The 18,674-nt window shown below is 40.6% G+C and overlaps 1 long non-coding RNA gene across 2 annotated transcripts in view; it reads left to right on the top strand.

Annotated features, from left to right (window-relative positions):
• LOC141569016 (uncharacterized) overlaps positions 1 to 18,674 on the top strand; it is a 62,667-nt gene that overhangs the window by 7,152 nt on the left and 36,841 nt on the right. For both annotated transcript variants that reach the window (XR_012492412.2, XR_012492411.2), the window contains exon 2: positions 15,005 to 15,129. This is a non-coding gene — a long non-coding RNA (uncharacterized LOC141569016). The remainder of the gene's footprint in view (positions 1 to 15,004; positions 15,130 to 18,674) is intronic.

The raw sequence follows: 18,674 nt of genomic DNA, 5'->3' as shown, positions 1-18,674 counted from the left end.
TAATAAGTGTGCTTAGTTTTAAAAAATAGTGCTACAAGGCTTATGGCAAAATACAATAGTCCTTTACCCATCTCTCTGTTCCATTTCCCCAGAGGCAACTACTTTCAATTCTTTTAATTTTTTCCTTTGTTTTTCTCCATTTTCTAAATAATATACATAATACAATTTCATAGTTTTATCAATTCTAGGCATTATGCTGACTTCCAGTACTCTAATTATGTTTTCTTTCTTGTACAACTTTTTGGTTTTCCTGAAATTACCGTCATATTTTCACTTGCTTGGTTTTCTGTGTACCTATCTCTATTTCACTACTTTTTCTCAACTGCTCCAAAACATCTGTCACATGACTGTCAGTAGTTTTTCCATGCACTCAAACACAAGTTGAAGCCTTTGTTGGTTCCATTTGCATTTTTTAAATCTGGAGACCTCTATCCCTTAGCCCCCTCTTCCTTCCCCAATTTGAACTAGCTGTGCCTGCCCGGGGCCTGTTCCCACCTTAGTCCTGCAGGATCTGCCCTCACCAGTGCCCTGGGTTGGAGCTCCAATTTCCAGGGTCCATGGTTTCCCTCCTTCATATTGCATATCCTCATTTTGCTAAAATACATCTCTCAGGAGGAGTCTAAGATTGAGTGCTTCAGAAATTAAATACCGGAGCCCTTATATGTCTCAGTATGTCTTTATTCCACCATAACACTTGGCAGGCTGGTTCGGATAGATATAGAGATCCTTTTTCCTCATTATTCTGAAAGCAAAGCTTCATGGTCTTGTAATAGCCAATGACTCTGGTAGGAGCCCAAATGCCACTCTAATTCTTGATGCTTTGTCTTTGGCCTGTTTTTCCTTTTTTCTCTTTGGAACAACTTAGGATCTTCTCTCTGTTCTTGGTGTTCTGAAATTTGATGACAAATAGCTGCATTGGGTTTTTTTGTTTGTTTGTAGTGCAAGCCTTTTGGTGAGCTCTTTCAATCTGGAAACTCAAGTCCCTCAAATCTGGAAAATTTTCCTGTAGTATTTCCTTTGATAATTTAAAGAGATTTTTGTTATTGGGACTTGTTGAATAATCTGAACCAGCTCCTTTATAAATATCCAGCAAATGCTTCTGGATGTTTCTGTATTTTGTGTTTTATTGTGTTTTTTCTGATTATAAAGATAATGCCTACTTACAATGGAAACTGTAAAATTTAACATGCTTTTTAAAGATTCTGTGAAAGTGGAGATGCAATAATAAAGACATAGAGTCATTTCTAACAGCTGCGTAGCATTCCATTAGAAAGATGCACCATTATGTATTTGACTAGAATTCTACTAGTAGGCAGCTGTTTTCAGTTTCTCTTTCTATGACTGATGCTGGGATACACATCTTGTATGCATACTCGTAGATACTAAAATTTAAGCGCTCTCCTTATCCCTGCTGTATTGGGGGACAGTGGAAGTAGGGGAAGGGTCATGAGAAGAGGGGATTCTAATTGTTTCTTACAGAGGAGCTGTTGGGAGAGTGTCTGCACCTTTCTGGAGATGAACTTGGCGTGACTTCTCTGATGGCAGTGCCTAGGGCAGCCCCTCTCCATCCTCAGTGTGCACGTGGATCGCTGGGGAACTTGTTAAACAGCAGGTCCCTGAGCTGCACCCCAGAGAGATTCAGTCTGAGGAGGGGCTTGAGAACCTGCGTTTTTAACAAGCACTCCAGCTGATTCTCATGGGGGTGGGTGGTGGCCCACATTTAGAGAAATACTGTGTTTTCCTGAGAAATGAGTGGGGGGCTGATAGGGAAGAAAATTAAGCATCTTTAGTTACCCTAGGGGACCAGGCTCCAGTGTGCTGTGGATTAGAGCAGAACTAACACATCTGCCTTCATTCTGTAAAAGGATCCAATGATTCTGATAGTCACATAGAAAGACCCCCCAAGTCCCCAAGTCTGTCCCTAAACTGTCATTTCCTTCCCTCCTTTGTGCTCAGTGTTATTCAGTTATGAAAATGGGTTATATAGAAACATTTCAGCATGTTCATGGGGCATTAGAAAAGTCATGGGCTCTGGCTGGGAAAGGTGGGAGCTGACCCCAGGGTCACCAACAGAGATCCCCAACCAAGGTTAGAGATACTTGTGGAAAGTGGAAGAATGATACCAAGTCTTGGAGAATGTGGCGCAACAGGAACTCTGATGGGTGGAACATAAATTGGTCCAACCATTCTGAAAAACAATTTGACCCAATAATTCCACTCTAGGGTATATACCCCAGAGAAATTGGGCTCCAGGAAACACAGATATCAATAAACAGCAAAAAACTAGACAATCCAAATACCCTTGGACAAAAGAATGGATACACTAATTGTGGTATACGAGTATTTACACAATGAAATAATATACATAGTATAAGTGAGTGACCCATACACACATCAGCATGGATGAATTTTAGAAATATAATGAGTTGAAAAAAAGTAATTCATACAATGAATGTATTCCTGTTAAACTTAAAAATAACGATAACTAAACAATTTATTGTTTGGGGATTTATGTGTGGGAAAATATAAAGAAAAGCAAAAGATTATGGGACAAGTTCAGAATAGCAGTCACTTCTGGATAAGGCAGGGTTTGAGATCTTTGAGCATTGGCGATGTTCTAGTTCTTCGGTGGGGTGATGGATTCACAGGTGTTTCTTGAATTATTATGCATGTGACTACACATATATAACATATGTCCTTTGGGCTATATCAAATATTTCAAAATTTGAAAAATAGATGAAATCTCTTAGCCACTAGTGTGATCTCTCAAGGTTATTTATCCTCTGAACCCCATCTCGCCTCCAACAGCCATGATGGACCAGAATGTAAGATGTCAGGCCCAAAGAGGCCAATGGCAGTTTGTAAAATTCCAGCCTCTCTGATCAGCCAGAGATCAGGGCAAACCCCTGTTCTGCCCCTTCCCAGTCTGTTTCTCATAGACTGTACCTGTCACTAAATGATGACCTCTTTGCCCAGCTGAGCTGATGGCGTGTTTAGGTAATAAGGCATTTTTCTCTGACACCAGTTCGATGCTTGGGACATTGTTTTCTGAACAAGCAAGCCATCCTAATACCTAATTTTTCTTACCCCAAGGCATCCCTAGCACCCACTCTTTTCCATCTGCCAGTCTCACATCTGGCTGGGCCTCTAAACTTCCTTTTGCACCTCTGATGATGAACGTGTTTGGCTTCCTTGCTCACTGCCTGTGAGCTCAGCAGCAGGCCTAGGGCTTTCCTGGGCCTTCAGTGTTCTCCCTCTGCGTGCTTCCTAATTCAGAGACCACTCAACTTTTAGTTTAGAAGAGGGGCAAAGCCCCTGAGGTGAGGGTTTTGTTTTTGTTTGTTTGTTTGTTTTACACTTTATTTAGACATTCAATATTATTTTATATTAATTTCAGGTGTACAGCATAGTGGTTAGACATTTACATAATTTAAGTCCACCAGACTAGTCTAGTACCCACCTGGCACTATGCACAGGTATTACCATATAATTGACTATATTTCTATATTTTACATCCCCATAGCTGTTTTGTAACTACAAATTTGTACTTCTTCACCTTTTTCACTTTGCCCCAACCCCCTTCCCATCTATCACCCTAATTAATGTAGTATCCATCTGACAACATGCATAGTTATTACAATATTATTGACTATATTCTTTATGCTACACCCTGCATCCCCATGACTACTACTGTGTTTCCCCGAAAATAAGACCTAGCTGGCAGATCAGCTCTAATGCATCTTTAGGAGCAAAAATTAATATAAGACCTAGTACTATAAGACCAGGTCTTATCTAACATAATATAAGACCGGGTCTTATATTAATTTTTGCTCCAAAAGATGCGTTAGAGTGATTGTCCGACTAGTTTTTGGGGAAACACGGTATGTGACAACCAATTTGCCCTTCTTTTTTTTTTTTCCCCCCTTCTTGCACCTCCCCCCCCCCCTCACTTCAGTTCAAGCCATTGTTTTGGCTCATGGCAGTACATGGTAGCCCCCTGCGGCAGCTTATGCCAACCTCTGGCTGCTCACCACAGTCCAGTTCCAGGTACAGCTGTTGTTCACAGTCTTAGCTGTAGAGGGCGCAGCTCACTGGCCCATGTGGGAATCGAACCTGCTACCTCGGTGTTAGGAGCACGGCGCTCCCACCACCTGAGCCACCAGGCTGGCCCCAATTTGCACTTCTTAATCCCTTCCCCTTTTCAGTCACCCCAACCTCCTTCCCATATGTCAACCATCAAAATGTTCTCTGTATCTATGAGTTTGTTTCTGTTGTGTTTGTTTGTTTATTTTGTTCTTTAGATTCCACATATAAGCGAAATCACATTGCATCTGTATTTCTTGGTCTGTCATACTCTGCTCAGCATGATACCCTCCAGGACCATACATGCTGCCGCAGATGGCAAGAACCCGTTTCCATATTCTGATTGTATATATGTACCACCTAATCTTTATCCATTCATCCATAAACGGAAACCCAGGCTGCCTTCACATCTTGACCATTATAAACAATGCTGCAATGAACATATGGATGCATTCATCTCCTCGAAGTAGGGTTTTGGGTTTCTTTGGATAAATACCCAGAAGTGTAATTACTGGGCCCTTTGTCTCTTGCAGCCTCTGTTTTAAAGTCTATTTTCTCTGGTATAAGTATTGCTACCTCAGATTTTCTGTTTTGCTTGTTTCCATTTTCATGAAATATCTTTTTCTCTTTACTTTCAGTCTGTGTGTGTGTCTTTCGATCTGAAGTGAGTTTCTTGAAGGAGCATAATAAGGGTTTTGTTTGCTTATCCATTTAGACCCCCTGTCTTTTAATTGGAGCATTTAATTCATTTACATTGAAAATAATTGTTGATAGATAGGACGTTATTGCCATTTTATTCATATTTTTAATCTTTTTTTCTTCTTTTCATCTTAAAGAAGTCCCTCTAAGATTCCTTGTAATACTGGTTTGGTGGTGATGATTGCCTGTAGCTTTTTCTTGTCTGGGAAGCCCTGTATCTGTCCTTCTATTCTAAATGACAGCTTTGCTGGGTAGAGTAATCTTGGTTGTAGTTCCCTGATTTTCATCACTTTGAATATTTTGTGCTAGTCCCTTCCAGCCTGCAAAGTTTCTGTTGAGAAATCAGCTGATAGTCTTATAGGAGCTCCCTTGTAGGTAACTAAGTGCTTTTCTCTTGCTACTTTTACGATTCTCTGTTTGTCATTAACCTTTGGCATTTCAATTATGATGTGTCTTGGTGCGGGCCTATTTGGGTTCATCTTGTTTGGGACTCTCTGTGCTTTCTGGGCTTGTATTTCTATTTCTTTTGCCAGGTTAAGGAAGTTTTCTGTCATTATTTCTTTAAATATGTTTTCAATTCCTTGCTCTCTCTCTTCTCCTTCTGGTATCCCTTTCATGTAAATGTTGGTATGATTCCCTCTAATGTATTCTTTATTTCCATTATTGTATTCTTTATTTGTGACTGGTTCTTTTTTATGTTTTCTATCTACATTTTTTGTGTTTTCTGTCTCTTTGTTGAAGTTCTTCCTGGGGCCATAGAGCATCCTTATAACCAGTACTCAGAACTCCGTTTCTGGTAGATTTTTTTGTCTCCATCTTGTTTAGTTCTTTTTCTGGTCCTTTGTTCTGTTCTTTTATTTGGGACATGTTTCTTTGTCTCCCCATTTTAGCTGCCTCCCTGTGTTTGTTTCTATGTATTAGGTAGAGGTGCTATGTCTGCTGGCCTTGGTAGAGTGGCCTTATATCGTAGGTGTCCTGTGGGACCCAGTGGTGCAGTCTTTCTGGTCACCAGACCAATGCTCTAGGTGTGTCCCTTGTGTGGGTTGTGTGTGCACTCCTATTGTAGTTGAGCCTTGTTGCTGTCTGCATATCAGTGGGAGGGATTGACACTCAGGCTAATTGGTTGTGAGGACTGGCTGTGACTACAATGGAGGAGCTGTGGTGCACGGGCTGAACCTATAGAGCAAGATTCGGTTTCATGGGACTCTGGTGCCTGCCCAGTCTGCCCTTTGGGTATGTTGCCCTTGGAGGCAGCTGGGTGATGCTCCATCTTGATCCGAAGCTGGCCACCAGGCATGCCAGCCGTGGGGCCTCCTGGGAGGGGACCCGCTGCAGGCCAAGTTTAGCCTCAGCCTGTGCCCTGCCTGCAGCCACCTGGCATGAACCACAAAGCAATCCACAGATGGCTGCTGCCCACACTGGGCTTGGAGTTGCCTCAAGAGGTCAATCTACCAAAGCCTGCTGCCTCTACTGGGGGCTTAGGGATGTTCAGCCAGAGGTATAGGTCATGCTGAAGCCAGATGCTGCTTGTTTGGGTTTTGTGAACATTTGAGAGAGTTTAGGAAAGTCCACAGCATGAGTTAAGACAGGTTGTTTATATCAAAAAGCCACTAGAAGTGGCTTGGGTGTGCCCGAAACTTAGGTAGGGCGGGGTCTCAGGGAATCACTAGGGCAGGGCAGACGAAAGGTGATAGCCAGTTTGATGGAGACTCAGATATGGCAACTGCCTGTGTCTGCACGCAGGGAGTGGGGAGGGCTCAACAAAGAAACAGTGGCTTCCACGAGCTCCTCCTTCCTAGAGAAAGCTGCCCCTCCAGCCCTCACCCTGAAGCTAGACAATTTAGTTCCTCCCATATGTCTCTGGTAGCTTTCCAGCTGCTGCCCAAGCACTGGAACTCAGAGCGAGTGAATCTGTCAGCTATTAAGTCCATGGGTGGTCCCTTTAAGAGGAGCACCTAGGATTGCAGCTGCCCTCGTGCTCACTCAGCCACAATCTCCACTGGTTTTCACAGCCAGAAGTTATGGGGACTTCTCTCCCCAGGACTGGAACCCTGGGCTGGGGACCCTGGTGTGGGGCTGGGGCCCCTCACTCCTCCAGGGGGGACCTCTGCAGCTGAGATATCCCTCTCAATTTTTAATGGTCACACATGGGTGTGGGACCAGCCCGTTCTGTGTCTTTGCCCCTCCACCAGTTTTGAGGTGGCTTCTTCTGTATTTCTGTAGTTGTAGACATTCAGTTCAGCTAGACTTCAGGCGATTCTCAATGACAGTTGTTCTGTAGTTTAGTTGTAATTGGTGTGGTCCTGAGAGGAAGTGAGTACAGCACTTACCTACAATGCTGTCTTTACTGGAAATCCTGAGGTGAGGTTTAGCCTTGACCAATGCAGTTGAATGGATTAAGATTCTAAATAGGTGCATTCTTATCCTCTCTTGATTGTGTGGCTTGGAGCCTATTGGCTTGCCTGTGGGTAGAGATTGTTGTCTTTTGGGATGTTGATAATGTGCAAGGACCATTAAAAGATGGAAAGGATGTTAAAGTTCATCTAGTTTCACCTACTTGTCTTAGAGATGGAAAAACTAAGACTAGAGTACGGAGGAGACTTAGATGGACCAGGCATGCTTTACTGGCAGATATTGGACTAGAACCCAGGTTTCCTGTCTCTCTAACACCTTGCCTCCCTGTTGTTTGCTGAGGCGTAGAGGTGAGGGAAGAGGCCCTACAGGCATTAGCTTAGCCCTACCCCAGCTCCATCGAAGGCCGAGAAGATAATGCCTTTGAACTGCTGACACTATCTGGAGGCAGGAAGAGCCTGCCTCACCTGTCAGCTGGTCCATTGCACAATCTGGCAAGCTGAGGCCTGAGACTCCTTCCCACACTAGGCCCAGCTGTAGAAGGGATAGGTCAGGGTTCAGGGAATAACAAAAACGTTGGTCACTACCCCTACCTGTCCCTCAGACCCTACCCATCCCGCAGGGTTTGGGGTTTGTTGAGGGTAGGAGAGGCCCGAGGGGAGGAGAAGCAGAAGTGGGTAAGCAAGCTCTCCCTAAGAGTTGCAGGGGAACAAGGCTAGTCTTCCTCCTCACCCCAGAGTGGTCTTTTGTTTTGGGAAGGGAATTTGTGGACAAGGTAGAAAGGAGGAGGAAGAAGCCTTTGGCCTGGTTCTTCTTGCAGCACATGGGTTGAGAGTTTATCTTTGAAACAGGGAAAGGGGAGAAAGTGAGACAGAGAGCTGAGTTGGTCCATGAGGCTGCCAGTGTAGACTCTGATGGAGGCAGTGGAGACTGGACTCAGTGCAAAGATGTCTGGGGTCCCAGTTTGGTCCCCTGACCAGTGAGGCAGCAAATAGACAAGCCAGGACTACATATGGCCTCTCCCAGCTTTGGCACACATGCAAACTGCCATACATCAGCCCCCATCTGAAACACAGCCACTATTCAGAAATTCCATCAAAGGCCCCTGAGCAATCCAATTAAAGATTTATTTTTTGTTTTTTAATTACTCAGTTGTCATATATGAGACCACATGACTATAATACAAAGGGGAGTTCTTTTTTCACTTAACATTACAATATACCTATCAAGTCTACGCTAGATTTTACAATCTGAACACAGGTATTTAACTTCTTCCATGCTGTTTATGTTTATAGTGCACAGAAATCCTGTAATTTCAGCTGTGCCTTTTGGTTACTAGAGGAACCTTTGTAGCTGCCACAAACTTCAACCCCCAAACTCAGTTGTATGAAAAATAGAACTTAGCTTTTTTGGGGGGTTCTCCCATTCCCATGAGTTATGCACAATTTTGGGAGGACTTTTGTTGTGGGGAGCACCAAGGTCTCAGGCATTAGTCCCCGCAGGACACAGAGGCTCTGACGACTGTTTCCATTCCTAACTCAATGACATGGGATTATGTCCCCAGATGCAGAGGGCAGCCGCGCTCTCCCTGAGGGCCTAGGGCTCCTGCTTTCAGTCTCGCAGTCTTCTCTGCTCTTTCGTTTTTTTCCTTCCACCAGCTTGGGGGGAAAGATTGATGTACAATTATCAAAATATTTTAAAAGCAGACTTAAGATATAATAACGTATAGATTTTTTTTAATGGAATACCAGGATCTAGTGATGGAGCTAATAACGTCATACTTTTGAAGTGCTGATTAATGTAAACAATATTTCAACGTATTGCAACAACTATAATAGGATATGAAAATAGCTGATTTTCACAGGCACAGGTACTGTTAATACAACGGTAGTTTATTTCCTCTATTTACAGTTGAAGGAAATGCTACAATTCAGATACAGGTTAATGGAAATAAAGATGTAATTTTTTTCCCCCTGTTCAAGATCAAGGGCCCAGGTCATAAGAAACTCTGGTCAGAGGATATTCATCTCTCCTATCCTCTATTTCTTCAATAGGAGCCACAAATTCTCCCTGAGCAAAAGACCTATTATCTGCTTGAATAAAACGGGAGAGAGTACATGCATAGTTTAATATATCAATTTTAAAAAATGGGGGTTTACTCCTAGTTTACACACACAATGTTATTAACATGGCTGATAATCTCTTTTCTTAACTCACGGAAAAATAGAAGCAGCACATTAGAAAGAGGGATATGCAGCATCTAAGAAAACACATTTATCATACAGAAGGTGACTGCACACAGCCTGAAATGTAGGAAGAACATTTTTTTAAAGGCAGACAAGAATTCAAAACGCATAGAAAATTGGAAAGATTTCGTTGGTCTAGGAGCAAATAACTATATGTACTTTAATTTTCCTGATTGCTTCTCTGAGATGACAATAACGGATATTCATCACTATGACCCTATATTCTGAAGGAAAACACTAAGAGAATGTATGCTTGTTAACCTATATTTAAGAAGAAATACTGGATATAATATACATATTTAGCATGGTTTCCAAGCAAGATGGTTAAAATAAAGTTTTGATGCTTAAAGGAGTAAATCTGCAAGTTCAGGGTAGTTGAGGTTTTGAAATCAATGTTACACCCATGACCCGATGTACCCTTAATCCTGGGGTTCTTCTTACAGGACACTTTTAAGCTTCCTAAGCTACCTTGGGAGTAAAGGACAGTGTTGGGGATTATGGGACCACAGGAATAGAACCCATCTCAGTTCAGATGGCAACATCCATGGCAAATTATAAAGCATACAGCACAAGACCAGGTGACTCCCATTCATCCAAAGATAGTCAGTAGGTACTAAACCACAGAAAACCAAGACTCTGAAATCTTTTTCTATCAAAGCCAAAGCTCTTCAGCTTCACAAGGTCCTGCCAGCAGACGTGCCAAAAGAGATATCAGAGACAGACACAGCTTGGCTGATTCAACACCTGCCTTTTATAGATGAGGAAACTGAGGCCCAGAGATGAAGTTAGTGAAAAATTAACATTGTTTCTTTCTGAAATATTTGGGTAGAATTCAGTGACAAAGCCATCTGGGCCAGGAATTACTTACAAGAATGTTTTTAAGTATTAATTTAATTTTATTCATAAGTATAGAACCATTCAGATTTTCCATGTCTTCTTGTGTCCATTTGGGAAGTTTCATTTTTCTCATATTTGTCCATTTCAACAAAAGGTAGAAATGATTAGGTTAAAGTTATTTGTAATATCATTCTATAGTGATATCCCTTTGTTTATTCCTGGTAATGGTTATTGAAACCTTTTCTCTCTTTTTCTCGGTCAGTTGTGCCAGAGGTTTAGCAATTAGTCTCTTCAAAATACCAATATTTATCTTTATTAATGTTCTCTGTTGTATGTTTGCTTTCTACTTCATTAAGTTCTGCTCCTATTTCTTTTTCTGTTTTCTTTGAGTTTAATCTGTCATTTAAAAAAATATCTTGACATGGCTGCTTTGAATATTGGTTCTTAGCCTTTCTTCCTGTCTGATATATGCATTTAAAACTACAAACTTTCCTTTAATACAGTTACATCTGACAAGCTTTGGCATGTCATATTTATATTATCATTTAATTCAAAACGTTTTCTCATTTCCATTGGTAGTTCTTGTGTGACCTATAGTTAATATAGAAATGCATTTTAAAATTTCCAGAGATTTCCTAGTTAATCTTTCTGTTGTTGATCTTGAGTTTAATTCCATCATAGTCAGTGAAAAAAACTCTATATGATTTTAAATACTTTAAAATTTGTTTAAAATAATAGTCATTTAAAGTAATATTCGTTTAAAATAAATATTGTCAATTTTGGTAAATGTTTGTTTCATCTGCCTAATATATACTAATTTGTATTCTGCAATTGTTGAGTATTCTGCATATGATAATTAATCGAGTTTGTTAATTAGTTATTGAAATCTTTTATATCTATACTGCCTTTTTTGTTTGCTTGTTCTTGAGTTGCTAAAAGAGGTATATTAACACCTCCCATTATCAATGTAGAGTTGTCCAATTTCACTTTTAGTTGCATTAATTTTTGCTTGCCCTATTTGGAGACTATGTTAAGAGCATAGACATTTAGAATTGTTTTATTATCCAGATAGTTGAAAGTTTTATTAATATAAAATGTCCTTATTTGTCTTTAGTATACTTTGTCTGGTATTGAGATAGCTACCCCAAGGTTTTGTTGTTACTGTTAGCATTTGCAAAGTGTATTCCCCTCCCTTTTTTTAAAGATCAGTGCACAACTTCAATTTCTTTTTTAAACATTCAAATTAACTGTGATCTAATTAGCAAATTAAATGGATAACTAAGGTATTTTTCCATTTTTATTTTCAATGATCTATTTACCACTTTCATTTGATTTTCTCCTTTTAAAATTTTTCTTTCTTTCTTTTTAATGGGTGTCAAGTTTTGTTGTTGTTTTTTGTTGTTGTTTTTTTCAATTTTGTTGGAGAATATTTGGGAACAATGTGTTTCTCCACGGCCCATCAGCTCCAAGTCATTGTCCTTCAATCTAGTTGTGGAGGGTGCAGCTCAGCTCCCAGTCCGTTGTCGTTTTCAATCTTTAGTTGCAGGGGGCACAGCCCACCACCCCATGCAGGAATTGAATTGGCAACCTTGTTGAGAGCTCGCACTTTAACCAACTGAGCCATCCGGCCACCCCTCTATTTTTAATTTTTAATTGTGATAAAATACACATAACGTAAAATTTACCAAATTAATCTTTTTTAAGTGTACAGTTCAGTGGCATTAAATACATTCACATTGTTGTGCAACCAATCTCCAAAACTCTTTTAATCTTGTAATCTCAAATCTGCACTCAGATTCCAAGGATTAAAGTGAAAAGGACAAAAATGTCCCAGAGAAAATGACGCTGGTAAAAAACAAACAAACAAACAAAATACCTTCACATTAAAGGAACTCTCAGAGATATTCCATGACATTGAAAGCTCAAAGGATAAAATGTTGGAAGCTGATCCAAACTTGGAAAGCACTGTGATAGTTCACCAAGCCATAGAAAAGATGTTTATATAAAAATTATATGATGAGGAGAAGGTAAGCACAGTAGAAAAGTTTTCTACAAAGAAATAAAACATTTTAATTTTCAATGTTTTTAATGTTCTAAATAACAGTGTACGAAATAAATATTAACTTTCCTTTACTTTTTTCAGTTTCCTATGTACTTACAACTGACAGTAGAGGGATTTTAACATTTTGACCAAAATATTTAAAAGTCACAGAGCACTCATACTTATTCTCAGTGATTTTTTTTCCTCATTGATTATTAAGATTGCTTAATAAGTTATTTTTATGATCCTGCTACCAGGCAAAGTAAAGACTGCCTGTATATAGTATTTATTACAGGGATTTGATCTTACATAATTGTGGGAGCTGGTTTAGCAGTTTCTGCAAGGCTATTGTCTTTACATCCGACACTGGAGCTTGAAGTCCACAGAGCAGGCAGTGGGAATGGAAAATGGGTATAAAGTGAAGGAGAGCAAGAATAAGCCGGAACTCACAGGCGTGAGCTGGAGCCCACGTCAGCTCTTGTTCCCTCTGATGTTGATGGTGTGAGTGTCTGGCAGAAACCAGGGCCCTTTGCTCAGAGCTAAGCACCCACACCTGGCTCAGGAGTCAGACTAGCTGAAGAAAGATTCAAGGGGAGACGAAGCAGTTGCAGGCATGGCTGCTAGCTCATGTCAATAAGGAGAGGCAGCAGATAATGAGCAACATGTGTCACTACAAAATAGCTAGTGCTTCACTTCCGCCCTCCCGATCTCCCACAAAAAACTCTCATGTGGCACATGCTAGCTCGCAACATACTGAAAAGGGAATTTGGGAAAATGTAATTTAGTTTAGACAAGCTGATACATTTCAAAGGCATCAGACTTACTCAGTAGCTAAATGGTTATGTACATCTGCCCTAGAGTCAGACTTCCTAGGTTTGAATCACAGTTCCTTTATTTAAAGCTGTTTGTCCAAGAGTAGGATACTTAGTCTTTCTGTTCTTCAGTTTCCTTGTCTGTAAAATGAAGATGTAATAGTGATACTTAGCGTATAAGATTTGTGTGAGGTTTAAATGAGATAATATATATTTGCTGTTGATATATTGATATATTATCAATAAGACTTGGGCCATTGGAATAATTCAATAAATATTAGTTATTATTGTTTGACCTTGGGCAAATCATTAATTTTTCTGATCTTCAATTTGTGGTTTTTTTATCTGTAAAGTGGAGATAAATTCCTTGGCCTATTGAAAAGTCTTCTACTGAGGATAAAATGAAATAACCTGTCTTAAAATCTTAGTCAAGTGTGAACAGAGGTGATGGCGATAAGCACCTCTCTTAGCTCCTTTCAGCCTCAGAACTGATACCTACCCCAGTGATTAATGTAAAGCCAGCTCTTGAGTGATTATTCGTTAGAAGAGCGATTCTCCAAATGTACCATATTAAAGTAAGATGTGAATAAGAGGGGAACCTGGATGAGGGGGTATTATATGGAACTCTGTACTATCTTGCAACTTTTCTGTACATCTAAAAGTATTCAAAATAACAAATTTATTTTAGAAAAACTTTAAAAAATAAAATAAAACTTAGAAAGAGAAAATAGTTCTCAAACTTTAGCAGGCGTTAGAATCTCCTAGAAGGCTTGTTAGAATATACCATGCTGGGCCACACTCCAAGAGTTGTGATTCAGTAGGTCTGGGGTGGGGCCAGATAAGTTGCATTGCTAATAATAAGCATTGCTGAGACTGCTGATCTGAGAATCACACTTTGAGAACCTCTGACATAGAATTTAAACTACTATATTAGTTTCCCTGTATTTCTCATCAACAGAGGTTCCCATTCATCAGGGCCCATCATTTCTTGGCTCATTCTGTCTATGACATCACCCAACATTTACTTACCAGACAGGAAGAAGGAGACAAAAGATGACCAACTCTGTCAATTCAGCAGAACAGAGTTCAACAGGGCCTGCAAAAATCCTTTTACCTTCCTTCTCCTGTTCTCCAACCTCTTCAAAGCTCTAGGCCACGGATCAAGCCATGCTTAAAACAATACACACACACACATATTTAAATATATAAATTTCATGATAAAGAAAAATATGCTCATGGAGGAGAATTTCAAAAAGTAGAAAGAAGGAAAAATTACCCACAGCTTTCTCACCCAAAGACAATCACTTAATATTTTTTATATGTTTATTTCTCCAATTTTATTTCAACTATATTTTAAGATTTTTCTTTTAAACATTGTTATAGTCAAAAAGGATATACATTTTTATACTCTTCTTTTTCACTTAGCATTATACCATAAACATTTTTATATTTGTAAACGTTAAATCAGGGGTGTCCAAACTTTTTTCAACGTTTTTCACCAAGGGCCATATGCGGTAAAATACACAAACAGCTGGGCCACTCACTCAAGGTGAAGTACGTATTGCCTCACCTGGTTTATTTAAGTAAGCTAAATGTATTTTTGGAATTTGCTGTGGGCCAATTAACAATGGATTGCGGGCCGCATTTGGCCCGCAGTCCGCAGTTTGGACACCCCTGCATTAAATAAATGCACAATACTGCAAGTGTTCCCCTCTTGTTGGATGCTCCAGTTTTTCCAATTTTTTCACTGTTGTAAAAGAAGGTTCAAATTTCACAGGTAAATGAATTCAGGTTTGGAAAAATATAACTTCATTTATTTTTCTATAACTGAATTAAATTTCTTTGTTAAGCCCCAACTTTCTAGAAGCAAAAAACATTATCAAGTCACCTCCAGGTAAACTCAATTATAATCAGAATCTTTCTGCTCTTCCCAGCTCTTCACCTCTGTGTGGCTGAGGGAGGTTTGCAAATGTCACCGAGGAGTAAATGGAGAGGGGACAACCACTTCTTGGTCTTTCTCTGCTTTGTCTCATGGTGGCTTCCTGCTCAAGTATAACAGGTGAGTCATACCTGTCTGGCTCCTAGAAAGGCGGTGCTGGGTGAGTGGGAGTTGGGAAGGGTCCCTTCTCTGTGCTGACAGTCGGCTGCTGTGGAACCACATCCTCATCTGCCCGTGTGGATCCTCCTAACTCAGCCAGGAGACACCCCACCACCACCGTTTTCCCACCCCACCCCCAGAAGCTGGGAGAATCTGCTTCTGATCTCAAGCCTAGACATGCCAAGCTGTCAGTTCTACCACATAGAATCTGCACCATAAGGTGGAAAATTTGCCTCTGAGGCTTGCTGCCTGCCTAGGTTTGTCTAGGAATCAAGGTCTTTTCTATCTCCAATTAAAAGGGGTTTATTGAAGTTCAGATGGGGCCAGGTGCACAGTTCCTGCTGTTTTGCTTCCTCTTTAAAGGTTCCACCTGTCTAATAAGACTTATCTTTTCTAGAGTGGAGGTGGGAAAAATTTTTTGGACTATTGTTTTGACATGTCTCTTCCTACATCGTTCAGTCTTACACTTGGATATATAGTTTGTAAGTTTAAAAGCTGGGGGTTTTGTTGATTTTCTTCCCTGGTTCTATGCTAGCAATTTCTCTAGGTGCCCTCCAGTCTCACAACCCAAAAGAAGGGATGGTGGTCTTGGATTTAAAGGGATTTTGAGAAGGGGAAAGAACACACTGGTTATCACCTCATTACCCTGCCTCATAACTAATGCTGTAGAAATACCTAGACACATGTCACTAGTGACCTTTGACAGACACAGTAGGGCTGACAACTATGTATCAGCCAAAGCCTGATGTCATTAAGGAAGGTAAGGGGAGGTTCTAGAGGCTGAGGGCAGAGAATGATAAAAGCAAACTGGCATTTTAAGAAAACTGACCTGGTAGCTGGGAGGTCTATGGATTGAAATGGGCTTTCTGTTACTCTCTAGCCCTGACTTCCTGTTAAAACTTTATGGTTCTGATTTCCTGCGGGAGGGATATAGAGAGAGAGGTCAGATTGGGAGAGGGATAGAATGTTGCATGTGGGCAGCTGGCTGGAGGTGTGCATTCTCTCACTGCGGTGTTGTTTTGCTTTTGCTTTTTCCTCTTTCTGGTGGACTACCTGGAAAATTATTTTGTCTACTCAACAAGAGATGGTCTTGTTGACCACCATATGTACAACGTACATACATTGTATGCAGATGGTCCACTGGATGTACAGCAGTGACACTGTCCAAGGAACTAGGAGTAATTGCCTGCTCCTCCTCCTTCAGTGAACAAAGATGGGGAGAAGGCCCTGACATATTTAAAAGTGCCCTTTCCAAACCACAGGGACAATCTACCTATCTGTTTATCCCCTTTATATATGTAATTTAGGTATTTTTCTTTAAACATTTTCTCAGAAGCGGAATTACTGAATCAAAGGATAAAATTTGTATAATTTTGATGTTAACAAAGAGATATACTGCTATGGTCTTAATACAAAAAATGCTAAAGCTGTTAACTCAAGGGTGATCAAGCATCAGACCCTGGTTCTAGAGAATAAATCAGTACAATCTTCCTGCAGGGAAATTTGTCAGTATGTCAGTATGTATAATACACTTTGACCTATCATCTCCACTTTTGGGAATTTATCTGAAGGAAATAATTGGATAGATGTGCAAGGATATATATTGCCAAGAGGTTCAAAGACACATGTTAAAAATAGATGTGATTTAAATATCTAATGATAAAAGATTATTAAATAGGGGCTGGCCCCGTGGCTCAGGCAGTTAGAGCTCTATGCTCCTAACTCCGAAGGCTGCCGGTTAGATTCCCACATGAGCCAGCGGGCTCTCAACCACAAGGTTGCCGGTTCAACTCCTCGACTCCTGCAAGGGATGGTGGGCTGCGCCCCCTGCAACTAGAAATGGCAACTGGACCTGGAGCTGAGCTGCGCCCTCCACAACTAACACTGAAAGGACAACAACTTGAAGCTGAACAGCACCCTCCACAACTAAGATTGAAAGGACAACAACTTGACTTGGAAAAAAGGCCTGGAAGTACACACTGTTCCCCAATAAAGTCCTGTTTAAAAAAAAAAAAAAAGATTATTAAATAAAATAACAGTACATTCACATGATGAAATCACACGCAGTCCTTAAATATGATGATAAGAATCAATATTGACTGAGAAGAAAAATATTCATGATATAACACTGAGTGAAAAGAGCAGATTAGAAAAAAAACACATATAGTATTATCCCTTTAAAAATTATATTGTGTATATATGCATAAAAGACCAGAAGGAAAAATACCAACATATTAGTAGTGGTTATTACTAGGTGGTGGAATTATGGCTGCTTTCTCTTTTCTTAGTTATTCTTTTCTATATTTTTTTACTTTATATTACATTACTTTTAAAAAATCATGGGGAAAAACACTGAAAGGTAGGTAGCATATGTAATTAGGCTACTCGGAATGTTATTTTATACATTTTAATCTGTAATATTCACATGAAGATCTAGCTACACTAAAATAGATTTCTTGGATCCCATGTCCCTTTCCACTTTACTCAGCTCAAGCCCTGCTCTTCCTTTCTGGGTGACTGCAGAATTCCCCACTCTCATTCGCCCGCCTCTCATTATCTCGGCTTCCTCCCACAAGCCCCTATTCTATTTCCACCAGGCTTCCTCAGTCCACATTCTTTTCAAAAGTGAGCCTTGCCCCTTGTGACATCTCTCTGAAGTGGCTCAGCCTGGAAAATCTCCAAAGACAGTTGCCCTTTGCTGACTTTCACTGCAGTCAGAGTTGGAGGTCACAAGTCCTCTGCAGCATGGGGCCTGGCATGGATGAAGGAGTCAGCCAAAGTGGCACTTCTGGGGCGCTTACTAGATCAAACAAAGTCCACTGCCAAATAGTCACCTGGGCCGGGTGAGTAATGTACTCCTGATAAGCTGCTGGGAAAGTCTGGTCTTCAACCCTTGGACTCCAGCCATGGGAGGACTCAGCAGAACTCAAGGTCCTGCTCATCTAGCTGGTTTGGGCCTCAGATGTGCCACTTCCTGCCCTTAAACCTGGACATTGGAAGTAAGGGAGACACAAAGGGCAGGGAAGACTCCTGGAAATGCTGGAGGTGCCGGAACCTCTCAGGTGCAGCCCTTTCACTCAATGAGGGCATTCACTTTCTCTTCTGATTAACTTCCCCTGCAAAACAGGTCCTATATGGCTCGTGGGCTCATATAGGACCTCAGAGCTGAAAAGGCCATTAGACATCAGCTACTCCAAGCCTCTCCCTTTATAGCACAGAGGATCCAGGCGACTTGCCCAATGATGCTCAAGTTTATGACGCAGCAAGTACCAGAGCCCAGCTTTCCTGACTCCTAGCTCAGAGCTCTTTAATATAATACTGTTTATCTGTTTCACAAAGGGGGAATTTCTAAAGCAAACTGTCTTATGTCTTATGTCATCTTACCCTCAAATCCACGCTGACCCAAGGTATGACTGTAAACCATCAAAACTAGAAAATAGATGGGTCCAACCCACTTGTTTTTTTGCAGTTTAGTCTGTACTTTTAATTTTTATTTATTTTTATTT

Source organism: Rhinolophus sinicus, chromosome 12, assembly GCF_057876585.1.
Source record: "Rhinolophus sinicus isolate RSI-liver-muscle chromosome 12, RSI-T2T, whole genome shotgun sequence".
NCBI classification, from domain to species: Eukaryota; Metazoa; Chordata; class Mammalia; order Chiroptera; family Rhinolophidae; genus Rhinolophus; species Rhinolophus sinicus.
This window is presented reverse-complemented; position numbering and strand designations above follow the sequence as displayed.